Raw genomic sequence first — 18,905 nt, forward strand, 5'->3', positions numbered from 1 at the left:
GCACACCGCAAAACAGAACTAACAAGCACTTCAGAGCCGAGAAGCCTTATCCATAGCCCTTTGTACTAGTCACTTGGTGCCAATCCGATTCGCACACTACTCACAATTCCCATGGCGGAGTGCGATCGCAGCGACACTTTCCGCTCTAGGTGATATTGAGAAACTGTATGCTACAAACAACTAGCCTCCTGGTTAGCTTAGTTGGTAGAGCAACTGCTCCGGTCAAGCAGTGGTTCAAATTCACATCCTGGAACAGGACGAATTTTTCTTCAACTGCGATGTTTCTGAGGAATCTGTATAGCTTTTCCTTGTAGCTGTACACCGCATTGAGGTGGATGTCAAACTTTCCTTTGCAGAAACTTACTCCACCTTCGGAATTCTCCCTAAATCTGGTCGATGGTGGAAATGTGCTGGGAGAAAAAAATGGCTCCAGTCCACGGTGTGAAGGTGGTTTTAAAGCAAAGCTTTAAACGACACCCAAAACAACTGCCCATCTCACGTCACTTGAATTCACACACGTGGCTCTACAAAGAGTGAAACCAGAGATTCTGCCAGCCATTACTCGATGAAATTTTTGAAGGTGGCATCCCGAACTCACCAGCAGCATCGGCCAAGGGCGGGCTACAGCGGCGGACGCCACCGCTGTAGCCTGGCCGTGAGTCGGGAGAAAGAAGACAGATAGGAGCGTCTTTCGAACGGTGAGACAGCGGAACCTAGCCACCCTGCAGCGCTAGCTAGAGGCTACACCACTGCACACAACAAGCACACACACCGAAAAAATTCGGCATGTGGGCTTAGTGATTCCCATTTATACCGATGTAAACAACAGTTAGTTTAGTAAGTTTGAGAATAGCGAGAAAGCTGAGGAACTTTTTATATCCTCTATTTACCAGAACCAGTTGCTCCTTTTGCCTTTCGTACTACCTCTTAGAACACAACCAAATTGGTATTCAGCAATAGAGAATACACAGTCCTATTCTCCCATTCGTGGCAAGCAGTGCGCAAAAGGTGGTGTTTTTATAGCGCCAGATGTCTGTATGTGGCCTCTACATTTCGTTTTTCACCCTGCAAACCAATCCTTAATGCATCTTTGCCGTACGACCACTTAATTCAGTCGTGTAAAGGTTACCCAGGAGGTGCTGTCGAACAAGTTATTCAAGCCGTGCAAAGGAAGTGTGCAATGGACGCAAAGCTGGACCAAAACAGGCCCAAAATAACGGTCAGTTAAGCAGATGACAAAACCATACAAAGCCATGCCAGCCACCTCTGCGCGGGAATGCTGGGTAAATTCGCCGCCTCATCTACAGTGTGCTCCGTGAGTGAAACCCTCCGCACCCCCTTTCCCTTTGCTGCGTTGGGAATTTATTGTCCTGCAAGCCGCAAAAGAACCCTTGGCTAGTAGAGCTAAAATTGTTACCTTTTATGATGCAAGCCTGTGCCTGCCAGGAGCATGACGCAGCCATTCCCGTATAGCTGCTTCAACTTCAAAGTCAGTTGCACCATGCGAAGACTTCACAGCAGCTGTGCAAAAAGATACTTTAGTGCTCATTAGTGCCACAGCAACATCAAAATCTTCACTTACAATTGAAACATAGCCCTGGAAATTTCTCAGATCAAAACCAAAAATTGACCACATGGCCACAGTGTCGCCACACTTTTAAAAGGGCCATGGACCCTAAGATTCGTTCTATTTACAAAAACTAGTCTCCAGTGACCCATTCAGTTCTATTTCAGCCACAATACACCTTTTTGAAAAGACAAAATGCAAGAAATATTGAAGAACTTTTAAATTTTGGGCTACACGAAGTTAGCATAAGGTGAGTGGGGGGGGGGGAGGAGGGGGATACATTAGGAACATATCAGTGTGTTAACTGCCCATTATCATTTAATTGACTAGCTCAAACCCGCCCCAGTCCAATGCGCAGTAATGTGCCTTGGTGCTGGCTTGGGCTGGCCCCTATTGCACAAACACAATTCCCCGACGTCGCAACGAAATCGCTGGAGAGTGGCTGGAGAGTTCCCACCAGCTGTTCTGTTCCCATTAACATCACAATTTCCTCGAAGTTTGATATAAATTGGTATCCAACTTGTTGATGCCAGTTTTCCTGTTGAACAAAACTTGTATTTTGTCTTCATGGCCCCTCTAGAAAAGTTATTTTGCATTCAGTAGCGCTCAGTGCAAAATACGTCAGTTGCTGTACACACAATGACTGCATCTAGGTTGCAATAAATTGCGTGCTTCTAATGCCTTAAGTGTTTAAACTAGATGAACCTCCAAATTCTAGAAGTTTACCAAGGCAATAACACCCACCTAAAAAATTGAGCCAACGTCTAAAAAAATGACTACAGAAATTCACGATATTTAAATAGTTGCTTGAATCTATTCTCAAGATCAGATTGATTGATTGATTGATTTGACTGCAGGCTTTAATGTGCCGATACGCACAGGCAATGAGGCCCGCCGTAGTGTAGAGCTCCAGACTAATTTTGAGCACCTAGGGATCTTTAACGTACGCCGAAATCTCGTGCACACGGGCGTTTTTGCTTTTTGCCTCCATCGGAAAAAGGCGCGGCGGCGGCCAGGAATCGAACCCGCGGCCTCGTGCTTAGCAGCGCTGCACCTTATAACCACTGAGCCATTTGCGCTGGGTATTCTCAAGATCAGTGGAGCGGCGTCAAAGAAGGAAGGTGAGAAGGCGTAAATAAGGTGAGGCTTGGGCAGCCTCACCTTCTTTAGGCAGCTTTACCACTGATGGCTGTTACAGCAACAGCTTCTGCTGCAGCATGCAACTTATCATGCCACATTGCAATGCCAAACTGTTCAGCAAATAAGGAGCACAAATTAATATGTAAACAGGCCATGCAGACAAAATACAACTTTGCTGACTTTGAAAGAACTAGCCTTCGGTAGCTCACACCACTCCATTCCAGCCCAAAAAAGACGTTTTCTTTAACCAAAACAATGCAACAAATATTGAAAAGCTTTGCAAGGCACTGACGTAATTTGGGCAGGAGTGATGTATTATGGGCTGCCACTATCAACATAGTGATCAGTATGTTAACTGCCTGTTAGCATTGAAGTAGTACAGTTAAAAGAATTACCGTATTTATTCAAATATAAGGCGAGGGTTTTTCTCAAAATCCGTAGTATCAAAGTCATACCCCGTCTTATATTCCAAGCTAAGTATATATGGTGATGTTGGTGTGAAAGTTTTTGTTTCCACATTATGACCAAGAGTTCAAAAACACTGTTAGAAATGCAACATAGAGATTTCAAAATAACAATTTACACAAATGCAGGCTGCAGATAGTAATTACAGAGTTTTGGCAACTGCAAGTGTGCTGAAAAGCTTGTGATACAGCAGAGGCCATGGCAGCAGATGTATCCGACCATGTGATCGATCTAAGCCAGCAGTAGCTGCTTCAAGCCAGTAAAAGCCACAATGCTTGCGAACAAGTCAGGACGCCATCTTGCATTTTTTGTTGGAGTTCTCGGAGTCCCTCGTGCAAGATTTTTATAGTGTTTCTAAAGTGGGATTCTCTGTGTATGCTGGGGATCGCTGCCCAGTGTGTGGTGGACACTTGGGCAGCGATCCCCGAAGACATGGTGGCAACAGCCTCCCGCAAACACTGCATTTCTATTGCTCTTGATGGCACTGAGAACGCTGCCCTCTTCAAGTGCATAAGTTGGAGAACTCGGATACCACCTCTGAGCGCAGCAGTTTCTGAGCGTGCATGTCGTCTCCCGCTGAATAAATATCTTCATGCGCAGATAATTTGTGAAAACTGGGTGTCTGCTTTGCTGAAAGGTAAGGAATTTAATTGTCTTCCTTCCTTCGTTTCATATCGGCAGAAATATACTTTTTTCTTTTTTGACCCTCCAAACAGCACCCTCCTCTTATAATTGCATACATAAGGTAATTGCCCAGTCATTTTTCTTGGAGGTGGCTTTGGTTAGAGGTGCATAAACATGCTTCTGTGATATCACACAGACATCTCCAGGAAGTGGCTCAGGTGTCAGCACTGCGTCACATGCTTTTCCTTAGTATGCAGATTATTTGTTTCAGGCCTGTGATAAAATTGGCATTATTGTTATCGGCCCAAAGAACAAAAGAACAAAACTGGTATTCTGTCTTCACGATTCCTTTAATTGTTAGCAGCCAAGGTCTCCCTAGATGGGCTGTCTGATGAGCTGTAGGGTTACCACTGGGGAATGGCTACTTTCATGGCTACTTTCACTAATCATGCTTACCAACCTATAGAGTGATCATATTATAGTCCCCTTTTTTTGCGTGTTTTTTTTAACCGTTTTCACCTAGAGTTCCCATCTAGGAAGTGGTAATAAGCTGCAACGACCAGCATCAGCTTGTCATTGCTGCCAGTAGTCTGTTGCTGAGCTTTGCAAGCTAAGCAACATCGCTATTTTCTGCTGCGAGTTGGAGATGCTTGGCAATGTCACCTTTCCTCATTGATAAAGCAGAGTGCTGCATACTGAGCTATTCTTTTCATGCAATGTTTACTCGAAGTACAATACTGCATTCAACACAATGCAGACCTGTTCAAAGTTCAATCAGCGTATCCCACTGAATAAAGGAAGCAAACTGTGTGGTAATATCAACCATCGTGATTTGTATGCCTTAAAACTTTGCCAAAAACCCAAACTAGTAAAATTCACTGACATCATCACATCCCAAGGCAGTTTCATAAGGACCACAGCCGATATTAACTACAGAACATTATGTAAACAAGAGGTTAACTCTTTGCGGTTCATTGCCTGGCCCTGCCCGATAACCGACAACTCAACATGGCCACAGTGGTCCCCTGTCGGGCTTGCCCGGCTTCGGAGTCTAAGGTTAAACTTCGTGGGCTTCCTCACTGCAATGTGCCCATATTTTTTGTATACATGATGCACCACCTCTAGAGGAATAAGGGGAATTTATTAAAGTTTTCTCACTCTGCACTAACGTGCAGCACAATGTCCAGAACAGGCCATCTGGATTCTAGAGCGTTTTCACTTGAACGCTGTTTTCTCAGAAGCCTTACGGTTTCCTCATCACGTGCGTTCTATGGCGGCGCACTGACATAAAGCAATGATGACTTCAGTGATGAAGAGAACTGCATGACTCCATCAGTTAGCGATTACAGGGGTTCTTGCACAGTTTGCGTTCTTTTTTGTGGTGCCAGAAACTGCCAAAATGGTTGCAAGCCATAACAGTCGGAAAGGGGGTAAAATTCTGTGCTACAAAGGCTCAGACAAATTTAATACCTCTTCTAGCAAAAAAAGTAATGAGCTGCCGGTTGTCAACACAGCTGACATTTGCACAGGATGTGACTGACAATAGAAATTGGGGCGCTATACATTGTCTGGTGAAAGAATTTGATGTCTGTAATAACTTGAAGACCTCAACTTACACACAATGCCAGGTGCCAGTCGCAGCTGGGAAAAGGAGTGTTTCCCCTTCTTGCCCAACCATGAAAACTCCATGGCTAAGCTGTCCGCCAACACCAACTTCAGCAGGCGCCTTGCACAAACTGCCGCTGTTGAGCCTCCCTGGCTAGAGAGTTCTTCAATCTAGGCATGGGTACAGGAAAATCTGTGTTGTTAATACAGCCTTTAACATTGGTGTGATACAGAAATCAAGGGTAATGTTCATTCGAGCTTACTCCACTGCACACCAGTGACTTTCAATGTGTAACGAGATATAACATGGGGGTTTTAGTGACTGCTAAATCACCTACTGTAGCAATAAATGCATCTGTACGTTGTTTAATTAAGAGGTGCTCGCCTGGAATATAATACATTTTCTGTAGGCACCCATTGTGAGTGGAGCAGCTGGCAAGGCATTTGATTGGTGAGAAGAAAAAAAAAGAGGAACCAGTCATCTGACACAGTACACACGCTCCTCTTCTCAAACTACACCACAGAAAAAAAAGAGGCAATGCTTTCATTCACACATTTCACTTTATGCCGCATGGCAACTCCAACCTTAGCCTACACCTCGGGGGAGGGGGGGGGGAAGAAAAAGAAGAAAGTAAAAGATTGTGTTCTGATCATGGTGCACCCACGGCACTAGCCAGGCTTTTGGTGCTATGGTGTATGGACTTCCCAACATCAATACACTGCAGATACACTTCTATAAATGAATATATATAAAAAGCTAAGCCCCGTTCAGCATTTTAAAACTTCATGCAGCAGTGCCTGCTGCATGGAGGAAAGGAAAGCTTAGGACAGGCCGTGACGTCTTGTTTCGGTGAAGCCGCTATGCTATTCTTGCAGGTTGCCCCTTTTTGCTTATGTTTTGCACGCACATGCTACTCTTTCCACAATCTCTTTTGCCACTGCTGTCTGCTTTGTCTCCTTCGGCTGACCACTGGGTACTGGCTGGGCGGCTCAGAGACGTAGTGCCTTGATGGGTCAGCCTGCAGTGCTGTTGCTATGATGCAGCTGCCAGTGGCCTCCAATGTGCATGAAAAAACCATGCGACTTTTTCCACACAACTACCAATTCTCTCCTACTTTCCTGCGGAGCCTGCTGTGAAGACAAACTTTTGAAATAAGCACAATGTTTGTTTTTGAGTGGCATTCGGTTCAGGTAAGAGTAAATAAAATGCTTCAAATGTAGGTTTCACGAGTGGTTCGATTTGCACATAGTTTGTGTATTTTTGTGAATCCCACAACATACGTTGTAAGAGGTCTATGCACTATTGTAAAAAAACTTAGCTGTACAGGTTATAGAGCTGTGACCCGAGAACTATGCAGGGAATTTTCAGGAGGACATCTAGACACTACCAGATGAATTAAATACGTACAGAAAACGGTACAGAAAACGTTTGCTGCTGTATTACGCCCTATGCCCTATCCCAGCCAGAGTGGCCGCTTTTCAGATGGAGACGAAAAGCAAAAAACGGCTGTGTGTCAAAATGTCCGCACACAAAAGATCCTTAGGTGGTCAAAATTAATTGATTGATTGATTGTGGGGTTCAACGCGCCGACGCAACGCAGGCGATGAGGCGCGCCGTAGTGGAAGGCTCCGGATTAATTTCGACCACCTGGGGATCTTTAACGTGCGCCGAAATCTCGTACACACGGGCGTTTTTGCTTTTCGCCTCCATCAGAAAAGCGGCCGCCGCGGTTGGGAATCGAACCCGCGACCTCGTGCTCAGCAGCGCAACGCCTTAGCCACTGAGCCACCGCGGCGGGTAAATTTAATCCCAAGCCTCCCCCTGCTACAGCATACCTCATAGCCCACATGTGCCTTCAGTGCACTGAAACCCCACAATCAATCAACTTGCCGTCTGTGTACCTGGCTCGTAGGCGAGAGACTAGAGATAAGTACTGAAAAAATGATACCCCCGGTAACGACAATGCTGCTTACAAAATGTAAAATAAAAGTATGAACTGTAGAGCCTGAAAAAGCGCACTGTTTTAACATGAATACCTTATTACTGAAGTTACAATATTCACGTAACTTGCTCATTAAACCTAATGCATATTTAACCTTGACATAATACCTTTTCCATCACCCTTCACTCTCACTGCATCGTTCCATCATGCTACCTTTATTTGACAGCATTACATGTCCTAGTCTTGATTTAGGCTCTTAACATTGTATTAATGGCTTTTTACAAGGTTTACGGTTTCTCTCCTTTCCTTTTTTCTGCCCTGCACACCAATTTCAAACTAAAAGCTACATTCTCATTAAATGCAGCAAAGCAAAATATTCACCTTTTCACAGGCAGAAACGAAGCAAGCTGCACAGAACTAGCTCAACTGCTCCTGCCTGAGGGGAGCAGGGCTTTATAACCCTCAACTCGTGGACAAATTTCTGTGCAATGCAGTAACAACTACAGAGCCGAACGACACTGTTTTGCTGCGCAGCTGGACGCAGTCCAACAAAACTATTTTGGTGGGCATAATCTAAGCAATTTAAAAACAGTGCTTATTGCCTTCAATAGATATTGCCAATAAAGTGATAGTCAGAGTTTGTAAAACAAAGCATTAAATGTAGATTTTTGGGCTTCTTGTTTGCCGTGTTTGCCACTGGCATCGCATAGGTTCTGGTCAGGAGAAAAAAAACACGGTGTTCTTTTTGACAGCAGCTTTCTTCTCATACAGCAGCTCGAAACTTTCTTCACCCCACTGAATTTACTTGAGAACAAAAAGCTGTCAAAACAAACGAAGCGAGCGGCCTGCAAAATGTGGGCCCAAGTGACACTGACGCAACTGGGACTCTCCATCATTTCCGCATTTCATTCGGTTAGCCGAATGAGCCTGGCGTAAGCTGGCGTAAGTGAGCCAACGGTCGCATGTCTCAAGACGAAGGTCTTGAAATGGTAAAACGGCTTCGTTTGGCAACTGGAAGACCACTTGAAGTTTTGTAATGACAAGAGTGCAGCGGTATGACAGTTTCACCTTCAACGCACTCAACACAATCCAAATGAGATTTTACTTCGTGCCGTAGTGGGTGCGTGCTGCTCTTTCGTTATACCATGCCTGTACTATTCAAGCACGTTGCATGTCTGTGGTACTGCCCAGTTTCAGCCCCAGAAGAGTTAACATATCAGAGAATGCCTTCGAAACTACATATAATTCAAGTTAATTCATTGATGGTACAGAGCTGGACGCTACCATCCATACAGTAAATGATTAAGTTGCTCCGAGTTCTCCAGTAAAAGCATTGGCTTGTATTGAGAAACAAATGGGGTGTAGGGAAGGAGATGCCAATATGCCTGCATCAGTGAGCGTGGTTCAGTGCATTCAACTACGGATCTCATGCAACGAAATGATCTCTAGCAAATGCGTACCTGTCACACCAGAACTGAACTCAAAACCAATTTATCAGTCAATACACTGGCGCAGTAACACAAAGAAGTTTGCTCTCCCCTGTAGCCTCCTTTCCATTGGCACAGAAAGGTGTCCCCTAGTACTGTAGTCTGCACAAAGGATCTAGACACTGTACTGCACAGGCTAGGACTTTGGTGGCAATGGGCACATAACTAGTAGGAAACTGTTTTAATGGCCCCCTAATAAATACCAGGGGACCACAGGGGCAATTACATGATTATGAATATGGTCGTGAACTTCGCGGAGTGCCTTTTTGCGAACATGCGGCTTTGAAGTAACCTTCGGCATGTTTTGAAATCTACCGCAAACGTGCGCGGCACCGCTGACATGCCAGCTAAATGGCTAAAAAAAATTGTACAAATTACAGAATGAGAACACTGATGGGCATTTCAGAAACGAGCACAGGCAACTGCCCACTTCTAATCCATGCCACGCACACACTAGTCTTCAAAACGTGCAATGGCAGATGTAGAAAGGCTACATTTAGACAAAAATACAAGGCGGTTAAGGACACCAGTAGGGCAGCATGCGTGCTCCTCCGATCACTCTACGCCTGACAACGAATTAATTAAAAAATGCGTTTATGTCAGAACGCGAAATTTTTCGCGTACTGGTCTTTCGAGCTGAAAACTTGTGACGTCTACGATGCTAAGTCGAACGTGAGCGCATAATTGCTGTCATATGACGGGATGCCGCCTTCAGAGAACGAGAACCAATTACACAGAAAAATGCACTCTGAGAAAATTCAAAAACGTATTTCAAAAATAACGGCACAACTGACACTGACAAAAAGGCTCTGCTGTGGACTTCAAAATACCAAGAAATGTGCACACTCGTTTCTTATCACCTCGCCTAAGCAAAACACAGATCAACAAAGAACTAATACCACACAACGACACAACATATACTACTACGCACGTACTTTCTTGAACGGCAGTCCTTTCCAGGGCTCACGGGCGGCGGCGTCCATCCCACAGAGCACGGGAACAGAATGAAAGCCGTACGTTTCCTTCTCCGAACTTTCCCAGCCCTCACGGCCCACGCGACTGGGTTATAAAGATAATATGACTGATATGACTGTATAGTTGGTATAGGTTCAAATTCTTGGGATAACGGTACAACAACGAACAAAAAAAGCAAGTCAATGTTGCCAACTGGTTACAGCAAAGTGTAGAACTGTTGTTAGCTTTATATAACGCGTTTTTGTATCGACAAATTGTCAAATGATAAATTTTTGCCTTTCTGGACACAATTTGCCATATTGTTTTGAATGTGTCATAACACTAAGCTGCATAGCAACCACAGTTGCATAGCGACGAGGGCTAGTACCAGCTGGAACTAAAAATTAAGTTCTTAATACATAACTATAGTTATTTCAACTGTATAATTGCTTGAAATAAACCGCAATAATAAATTTTGACAAAATCAAAGCCATACATTTATTTTATTAGTTTTTTTACAATGGCAGCTGGTGGCTTCTTTTTGAGGAGCCGTAGCCGCGTAGCCGGCCATGCTGGCCGTGGACGGTCACGCCATGGAGGAAGAAAAACTTTTCTTTCCTCCATGGTAGACGCGGAAGAATGGGAAGAATGGTCGTCGATAGCAGTAGGATTTCTTTCTTTGTGGTAGTGCCTCTAGTGTGACAGTTCATTAAGAGTGAATATTTGCTGCTAACTACTGCAGCTAATCCTCATTATATTTGCGTGCCTGCGCCTCGTTACTGGGGCCGTCAAAATGCACAAAAATGACGCCCGAAGACGCTGCTATGTGGTGTTCAAAACGCGGATTTTGTGGTGCGTGCTGGCGGTGTGATGCTTTACCTGTGGTCCGGCCAAGTTGTAGCATAAGTGTGCGCTTGAAAAAGTCTTCTGAAGTAGTCGAGCAATCTGCCACCGAGTCGCTGCAATGGGCGGTCATCATTTTCCAGGTGGGTAAGTTTATTTGGGTGTCGTTTACAGGCAACATTTTGCGGCGTGTATTGCTTCACTCGCACAACTGTGAGGAAATATACATCAAAAAATAAAGACAAAATCGACGTGAAGTGTGTAAAGGGCCGTCCAGGCAAGAGGGAGACCAGCTGATTAGACGTCATCTGCAGTTCTGGGACTTGGTGTATAGGTTCCGCCCGTGCTGCATTTTCTGGTGGCAGTGTTTAGCGTTCTGTCTGGGAGGAATGCGCTAGGCACTACCAAAAATAAAACGTTTGTGTTGCTGATTGAGTAGGCGACAGAACGAAAGGCCACCACTGCGGGTTTCCCTTTTTTTTTCGTCTTGCGTCCTCTACTCTGGCCCTTACCAGGTACTACATTTAACTGCTTAGCTTAAGTTACACCTTTTGAAAACAAACTGACTTAGCAAGCAGCATTTTCTGCCACGAAGATCGAGTGACAAGGAAGGCTTCCGTCTGCAGTAATACCAGTATCGTTTTAATTCATGTAGAATGCAGCCACATGTTTATCACAACTAGCACGGCGTGATTATAATAGCAGGGCTGTGCCTAGAGCCTCGTAATCATGCTCCGCCACTTTGGCGGCCCAATTGCATGTTAGCAGTTACAGCGGCCAATGTGCATAATTTTTACTGCGGCGTGCACTGTTGCGGCACACTCAGCGTTGTGCTGTGTGGTCCTCATTTTGAATCGGTGCACTTACAGTGACAACGGCCAGTAAGAAAATGAGTGCTCACTGTTGTGCGGTTTTAAAAAGTGTTGCAAGGTTGACTCTGTAGTTATATGCCTCCTGTGGATGCAGTTGGTGTTCGATGATTTGTCGATTTTTGTATTTCAAATGAATGGGCAAAATAATCATGTCAGGAAACTGTTAACAGTGCAGTGATATATAAACAGTGAACCCTTCTCTGCCAATATAAAATTGTGGCCCTCGCAGATTGCTGTGCCTCTATTTTACTTTGCTACCTGAAAAATTACCTTTTGAGGAGCTGTGATGCTGCCATGTATTTTGGTTAATAGTGTCAACTGGGTGCATTAACAGCTGTCGTTACACCGAATGCACAGGCTGTAGTACATACATTTGGTACATTGATTTCAGGTGAGCATGGCAGTTGCAGAATGAACTCGAAAGTGCCTTTCCCACGTTGTATTTGCTTTCATCTTATGTCTGGTCTCCATACAAGCTATATGTTTTCTTTCCTGATCGTGAAGTAAAATGTAGAACCTCATATATCTGGATGTAAAAATGCCATCTTATGACAGCTGTAGTTCTGGAACAAGCTAGCAGTAAATGGTTGGCTGTGCAGTGACAGCTGATGCACTATTCTCTGATTGTTGCTCCTGTAGGTCCTTTTGCTTTAAAAAGCAGGAGCGTTAGAAGACATTCCGTTCACCTCGTTAAAAGGTTATAAAGAAACAAGCAATATTCAATTCGGTCCTTACTTCCGAGCGGGCAGCCGCACTGGCACTTCATTCTGCACTTCCTTGTCATCACTGAGAGTGACTTGCTTCGCACTTCCGACTTGAGGAATGATGGCCTTAATCGTTAGTGCACCACTCTCCACTGCACTCGCATCCACATTGACGTAATCCACAGACAATACTGTGGTGATGCTGTTGGGCTGAGCCGCCACTGATGAGTGCTGGCCACCCGCTTCTACTGCATGTCAGGCCACAAGCAAAGAATAAACGGGGACCCCAGTTTGGGTTTATGGTGCTGTAGCGTTTCGATGTGTCCCTCCTCATTCTTTCGCAGTCGTGACAATACATTTTCTATAATGTCTGTCATAAAGGCAGCGATGCAATCTTTGGGAGCAGGCTGGTCATCATTACCTAGTGGGAGAATCTTTAAAAACGGCAGACTGCTCTCAAACTTCAGTCAGTTCCTGGCAGTCACAAAACAGGCTCCTCACTGCCAGTCAGAGCACTTAGGGCATTATAAGCAGACTGTGGTAGTTGAGTGGTACCTGTGTAACTCTCTTCAGATGAACGGTTTTTCCTGCATGGAACCTTGCTGTTGTATATTTTTTCAAGTGGGAAAGTTGATGAGGAGTTTGGGTGCTGCGCTGTGAGTATTTGGACACATTTAGTGACTGGTATTGCCTGCATTGACTACACTGAAAAGTTTTCATTGCCCGTGCAATCGCCAAAGGCTGCACGTTACTGAAAGGTAGCACAAAAAGATAGATTTTGGCTTCTGTCCACTGGAGAACACGTTATTTACTTAACTGTGTTAAAAGAGAAAGATACATAAATGATGTATCAAATTGCATAAAACAGGTACACAAGAAACAGAAAGGCCAAAAAGGCATAAAAAATTGCGTTGTCATCATTTATTTCGTGGGAAATAAGGCTCCACTTGTGTCTCAAAGTGGTTCTTGCTTCAAAAGAATTGCATATCAAAGAAGGCTTATTTGAGTCCCATGCACCTAATTTTTTCCACAAAAGTTTTAAATGTCGCATATACTGTTCACACATTTCAGAATCAGAAATAAATTTCCAGCGGGTGTGTTGGGGGCCACCCAGACAAAAAGCGGCTCAGTAACCACTTGAGGGGACCTGGGCGGCCCGTACAAAGCAGCAGGGCTTCACAAATACACAGCAAAGGGGTAAATTCCTAAAATACAGACTGGAGATTCTAAAGCTTATGTAACAGAAATAGGCACACCATTGTTTCTTTAAAAGACTTCTTCATACAACAGTATATGACCTTGTAATAGTGATATTCGAAGTTTATATAGCAACTCTTTTTGACAAACAAGAAAACGACATTTTGGCAAACTCGCGCATCAAAACAAACAAACCACACTGAGCATTCCGGAACATTTCTGTCAATGGTTTAAAAAGTATTCGTGCACTTGACGCGGAGAGAGTGCATTGATGTTTCTTTTCCCGTCTTCCAACATGTTGAGTGCAGAAGGCAAACGGTATGCTAGTAATTAAAAATTGTAGTTAGCCCGGTGGTGAGGAATAAGCCACTTGTCAGAGCTGCGGGTGTGAGAGTCAGTGTGTTGTACTGTTAGTTGCGAAAATGTTCTGATAAAATGCTGTAGTTTGTGAATAAATAACCAAGACTGACAGAGTCAAAAATCGCACAAGTTTGTCGCACTATTAATTACTATAATTCTATATTTAGGAAAGAATCCTTGTGTTGTGTGCTAGTTCGGTAGGTTTGCGATGCAACGATCTGCTCTTTTCTGTGGGCGATAAATTGTATGCATATTTTCTAGTGTACTTGTACCCAGACCAGACTGCAATAACTCAATTGTGACACAAATAATGTGCGATAAATCTCTTGCTTTGCTTTCTCAGGCATAAAATGACAACACCGTGGTAAAGCACCCACAGTTGATGACAGAGATTTAGTCAATGATTCAATGTGATGTTGCCAAGACATATCAGACCTTAATTAAGATTCTTCGAGAAGCCAAGTCATATGAACACGGTGAAAAAAAACTTGCATCAAAAGGAACCTGAGAGTGTGCTTCCATAAAAATTATGCTTGTTTTTCTCGTCATTTTCAGGAAAAAAGGTGGAACTCGGGGAGTACCAAGAAAGAAAAACGCCCTGAAGTCTGCAGAAGACTCATCACAAACCTAAAACCAGTTACGGGCATTTGGTTAGTTGCTCCAGTTCTTAGGTTCAGAAGCAGTCAACGTGCAAGTTCCCGCAATCCAAGTGGGGGGTCATTGCACCCAACCTATATTCCGGGCCAATCTTAGAGCAGTAGGTAACTATGGTGGTGTGGCACAGTCAGCGCGGCCACTGTAATAGCTCAGCTTATTTCAGCACACTGCAGCAATATATCTTGGTGTGCTCTCACTTCAAACTCATTGGTCATGTGTACTCTGCGTAAAGTGCTCACAATCTGAGGGATATGCACCAAACGTTCATAATGGGAATGGACTTCAACTTTCCGGAGCTCTCAGAAGTGACCAACTGAATGCCCCATCAATATTACACTTAGGCACTCCAAGAAATTGAGAGTGAAATAAACGAGAGATTTAACAAATATATCAGTGCTCATGTGATTTCTTTTGGTAGCACTCCTGCTGTTGTGGGTGACGTTACCGCAGGTCGAAGGAGCAGTTGCCAACTTTGTTTGACCCTTTAAGCCCAGAATGTAAAATGCATTATCTCAGCATGAAAGTGCTGTAATTCTCATAGAAATTAGCTTGATTTGAGTCCTATTAACAACTCTAACCTGATCACCATATAGTAAACGTGTAATTCACAAAGTGCAGTTAATGTAAGCCAACAACTTGAATCTGCGGTGATTTCCTGGCACTCTGACATGCCAATGCACCAATATGTAGAAGCACAGCACAGCTCCCACTGTTGAATATTGTTGATTTCGGACTCTTGTAATAATCATTTTAATGGCACATAAAATTCTAAGCAATTTCGCTTTGCTCCCTCTCACAATTAACCAAAATTGTTTTGAACATACTTTTTGTGTACAGCTGCGGTGTAGATGCAATACAAAGTGGTGTTGTAGCCTATAGTGCACACAGTTAATGCATGAAATAATTGTAATATACTTGATCTAAGTAATTTTTCATCACTGCTTTAATAGGCGACAACGTGAGTTCGCATTGGAGGATTTTTTCATTGAGACCATGCGCTCCGTTAAGTTGAGATGTGGCATAGGGTTTATGAAATAAAAACCATATTTGTGGACTATAAGTAATGACTTCTGATATTTTCCATGCAACTTTGGTTCATTTTTATATTTGCAAAGATATAGGTTTGTGCCATCCACACTTTTGGAATAAGGCAAGTATCTTGTGCTTAATTATGCTGGGGCAGCAGCCAGGTATTACATTACGCTTACGTGCTTTTGTTGAAAGTACGTGTATAGTCAAAACTTTTCCAGAAATTGAAGAGGATTTGAGTTTGATTCGAAACTGCCTGCACACTTATATGCTTCCATGCAGAGGTTGTGCTCATGGCTAAGTGAACTCGCTTATTTAATGTTAGGACAGGTCAGCGACATGCAGTTAGTATTAGAAATGTATGCGTTGTCACAATTAATTAGACGTCTAAAATAGGTTATTGATCGGTACGTTCGTGCTGTACGAGAAACATCTTAGGTACGTTGGTAAAATATATCTAAACATCATCCAAAATGGAAGCACCAGCAACGTATTCCTAACATCCCAAATTTTTGATCAAAACTTGTACGTACCTGGGATGTCCACTAGATATTTTGCTGGCACATAGACATTTAGACTTTTGTGGGACGTCTAGGAGATGTGAGTGGTTTGCTGGGTGTGTATGATTTTATTGATGCTGTGTTTGAGGCGCTGCAAGGATACGTCGCTCTTGGTGTTGGCCTGAAGATGCTGGCCCAAAATCTTGATGCTGCGGTTTGGAGTGATGGATTAGCCATCAAGGGGTATTTCAATGTGTTCTTGGGGGTTTCGTTTGGCGTGAGGGCGGACGACCAGAAGCTAAGATTTTTTTATGAACACTGGAAGCCACAGGCTTTAGCACCTTGGTGTACTAGAAGTGAGATGCCATGGGTTGGGGCGAGCTTTCTTTATCGCTATCACGTGGCGTTCAGCGAGAATGCAGGTATTAAACACGTAGGTGTGCTTGGTGAGGCACCACTTATCTTCCCCGTCTCCACGTTGGAATGTGACTTGGGTAACCACTCCAGTTTAGTACTTGTGAACCCCACTGAAATAATATCGCGACAGTGAGCCCTACTGGCGGGGGCAGGTGCAAACACTGAAACAGAAAGCAGAAAAAGTGAATGCAACTAGGCTGTCAGTGTTCGCGAGAGCCGCGACTTGTAATATTTTCTTCGTGGCAAAAGCTTTGGTTCGTTACGGAAGTCCTGCATTGTTCGCGTTTGAATGTCCAAAAGCCACATCGCGTATTTTCTGGCTTTGTGGGGGGTCCACGTGAGAGAGGAGCAGTAGGACGAATTTTTTACGGCGAATCCGTATAGAGGATTGGGACTGATTCATCTGTTGGGCCGCAGTGTTCCTTTGGGATGTCCTTCAAGGGTCACTCCAGAAAGATTTTCCACTTAGCCCACACAGCATACGTTTTTTGTGCATCGATGGAGAGGATGGTGTGCCATTTGACAGTGTCATGTGGTTGGGTCTGCACAGAATTTGGCGTTCGCGCATGGCTTGGCTGCATTGCGAGGTAGACGCGTGACCAACGAGACAGTACTTTAGGGAAAGTGTGTCACAGTTTGTTGCATTTTAGAGAGCGAAGAACTCTCCACCAGAGTGCTTGTCTAAAATTGAACCCATAACTACGCTTGGTGAATTTTAAATGTCAACACCGGCCCTGGAGGGCTTGGTGGCATTACTGTGATATTTAGATGCGGAGCAACTTATGCTCGGTGGTTTGTCCCGTGCCATCGGTGGTGGTCCGGCGTCCTCACACTACCGTTTCTTGGCCAATCCCCTACGTCTTATACTCGGAGGTATGTCCCGCAGCGTTAGCGGTGGTCCGGCGTGCGCACACCACCGTTTCTTCGCCCATCCCCCACGTGGGTGCGTGCTATAGAAGAGGAACAACAACAACAACAACAACAACTGGGGTTGTGCTTGCGCTTGACTCCGTGATTCTTCAGTTGAAGTAGGATGGAAGCAGCAGCCCCGCCAGTGAGTGTGCTGACGCAATTAGGTGAGAGCATCAGCGCAAACACTAACAGCAATTACACCAAACTACAGTCCACGGAACGTGTATCGATCTCGTCTTTACCAACTGCAACGGCGACGACTACATACAACCGCTGCTACGAGATCCACTGACTGTGCACTTCAGCGACCATAAGGCCGTCATACTCAAAGTAAGAAGACGTGCAAACCTAAATAAAGACCTTTAGATACCTCTTCAATATCGTCTCACTCGCGTATATACGCATACAATAAGGAAAATTACACCCATCTCCCCGAAGGAAACCATGAGTAGGATACATGAGCATTACGGGGTTCACTACATTCCCACCAAATTTGGCTAACAGATATAATAAAACGCAAACGTAACCCCCATGACGCTCCGCATGGTACTCATGGTTCCCTTCGGGGAGATGGGTGTAATTTTTTTTTGTCATTGTACCTTGTACCTAGTGTTGCTGTCCGAGATTAGCAATAAAGAAAAACAAATCGTTGTAGTGGACAAAAAAGGTCAGCAAAAAATCGGTAAGACAACCGGCTCTGGCTTTGTTACTCTATTAGTTCCAGTTTCGATTCCTGGCGGCAAAACTAATTTTTATGTGCTGCCGGAGTTTTCTGTTGACACCAACGTTCACAAAAGAACCCTTGGGGGTAGAGGTAAAAAGCTTTGCTTTAAAACTGAATCTTCTGGCAGATGGACTGGAAATTGCTAGACTATCTCAAAACGATAGTGAAGCCGCCCACCAGCTGCGTTCTAGGGCATGCGAAGACGGGAAAGACAAGCCATCGCCTATTATAATACGTTTTCCAGCCCGCTATACACTTGACACTTTGCTTGCAAAAAGAAGTGAACTAAGAAGGAAGAAATGGAATGTTTTCACCAACAAAAACTTGACTGCTCCAAACAAACGCTTGTACTGGCTGATAAAAACAAAGGCAAGGGAAAGGGAATACCGGTTCGCAAGGGTCAAGGACGGAAAATTCTTTGTTCGCCACAGTCACCATCACAGAATGCTAAGGATTCAATCCTTGATGAACAAGTATTTGTATAGGTTTCAAACTTCTTAACTGACCGGCAGCAGTTCGTCTACGGTATCAACAGCTCTTCCTCCGTATCTCTTGTCATCTCTGGTATTCCTCATGGGACAGACCTAGCACATTTACTTTTTCTAATATACATCAACGACTTACCAGATAATATTTCTTTGAGCAATCGTTGCTTCCAGAACGACTGTCATTTATCTTCCCATTGTGGGTCCCACCGACAACCTAGCACTCCAGCAAGACCTACCAAGCTTAGATGAATGGTGCAACAAATTGCTCATAGTTCTATACGTTCACAAAACATCCATCATGATATTCTACAGGCGTTACTCCTATTTCACGTGCAAATATTTCTTAAGTTGCTCCGTGATTTTGCCTGTATCATCCGCTAAATCTTGCTATGCCACCAAAGACGAGGAAGACGACCG

At 44.2% G+C, this 18,905-nt stretch overlaps 1 long non-coding RNA gene and 1 pseudogene across 1 annotated transcript; one reads left to right on the forward strand and one right to left on the reverse strand.

Annotated features, from left to right (window-relative positions):
- LOC144166209 (uncharacterized) overlaps positions 1 to 18,501 on the forward strand; it is a 32,064-nt pseudogene extending 13,563 nt beyond the window's left edge.
- Positions 797 to 9,928, reverse strand: LOC144166089 (uncharacterized). Its single transcript, XR_013321562.1, has 3 exons — positions 9,767 to 9,928; positions 5,413 to 5,572; positions 797 to 1,521 (listed from the first exon to the last, which is right to left on the reverse strand). It is a non-coding gene; the product is annotated as an uncharacterized LOC144166089 (long non-coding RNA).
- Positions 18,502 to 18,905: the final 404 nt, after the last annotated feature.

The sequence above is a fragment of the Haemaphysalis longicornis genome, unplaced genomic scaffold, assembly GCF_048455015.1.
Source record: "Haemaphysalis longicornis isolate Haplotype H1 unplaced genomic scaffold, Haemaphysalis longicornis Haplotype H1 scaffold_16, whole genome shotgun sequence".
Taxonomy (NCBI): domain Eukaryota; kingdom Metazoa; phylum Arthropoda; class Arachnida; order Ixodida; family Ixodidae; genus Haemaphysalis; species Haemaphysalis longicornis.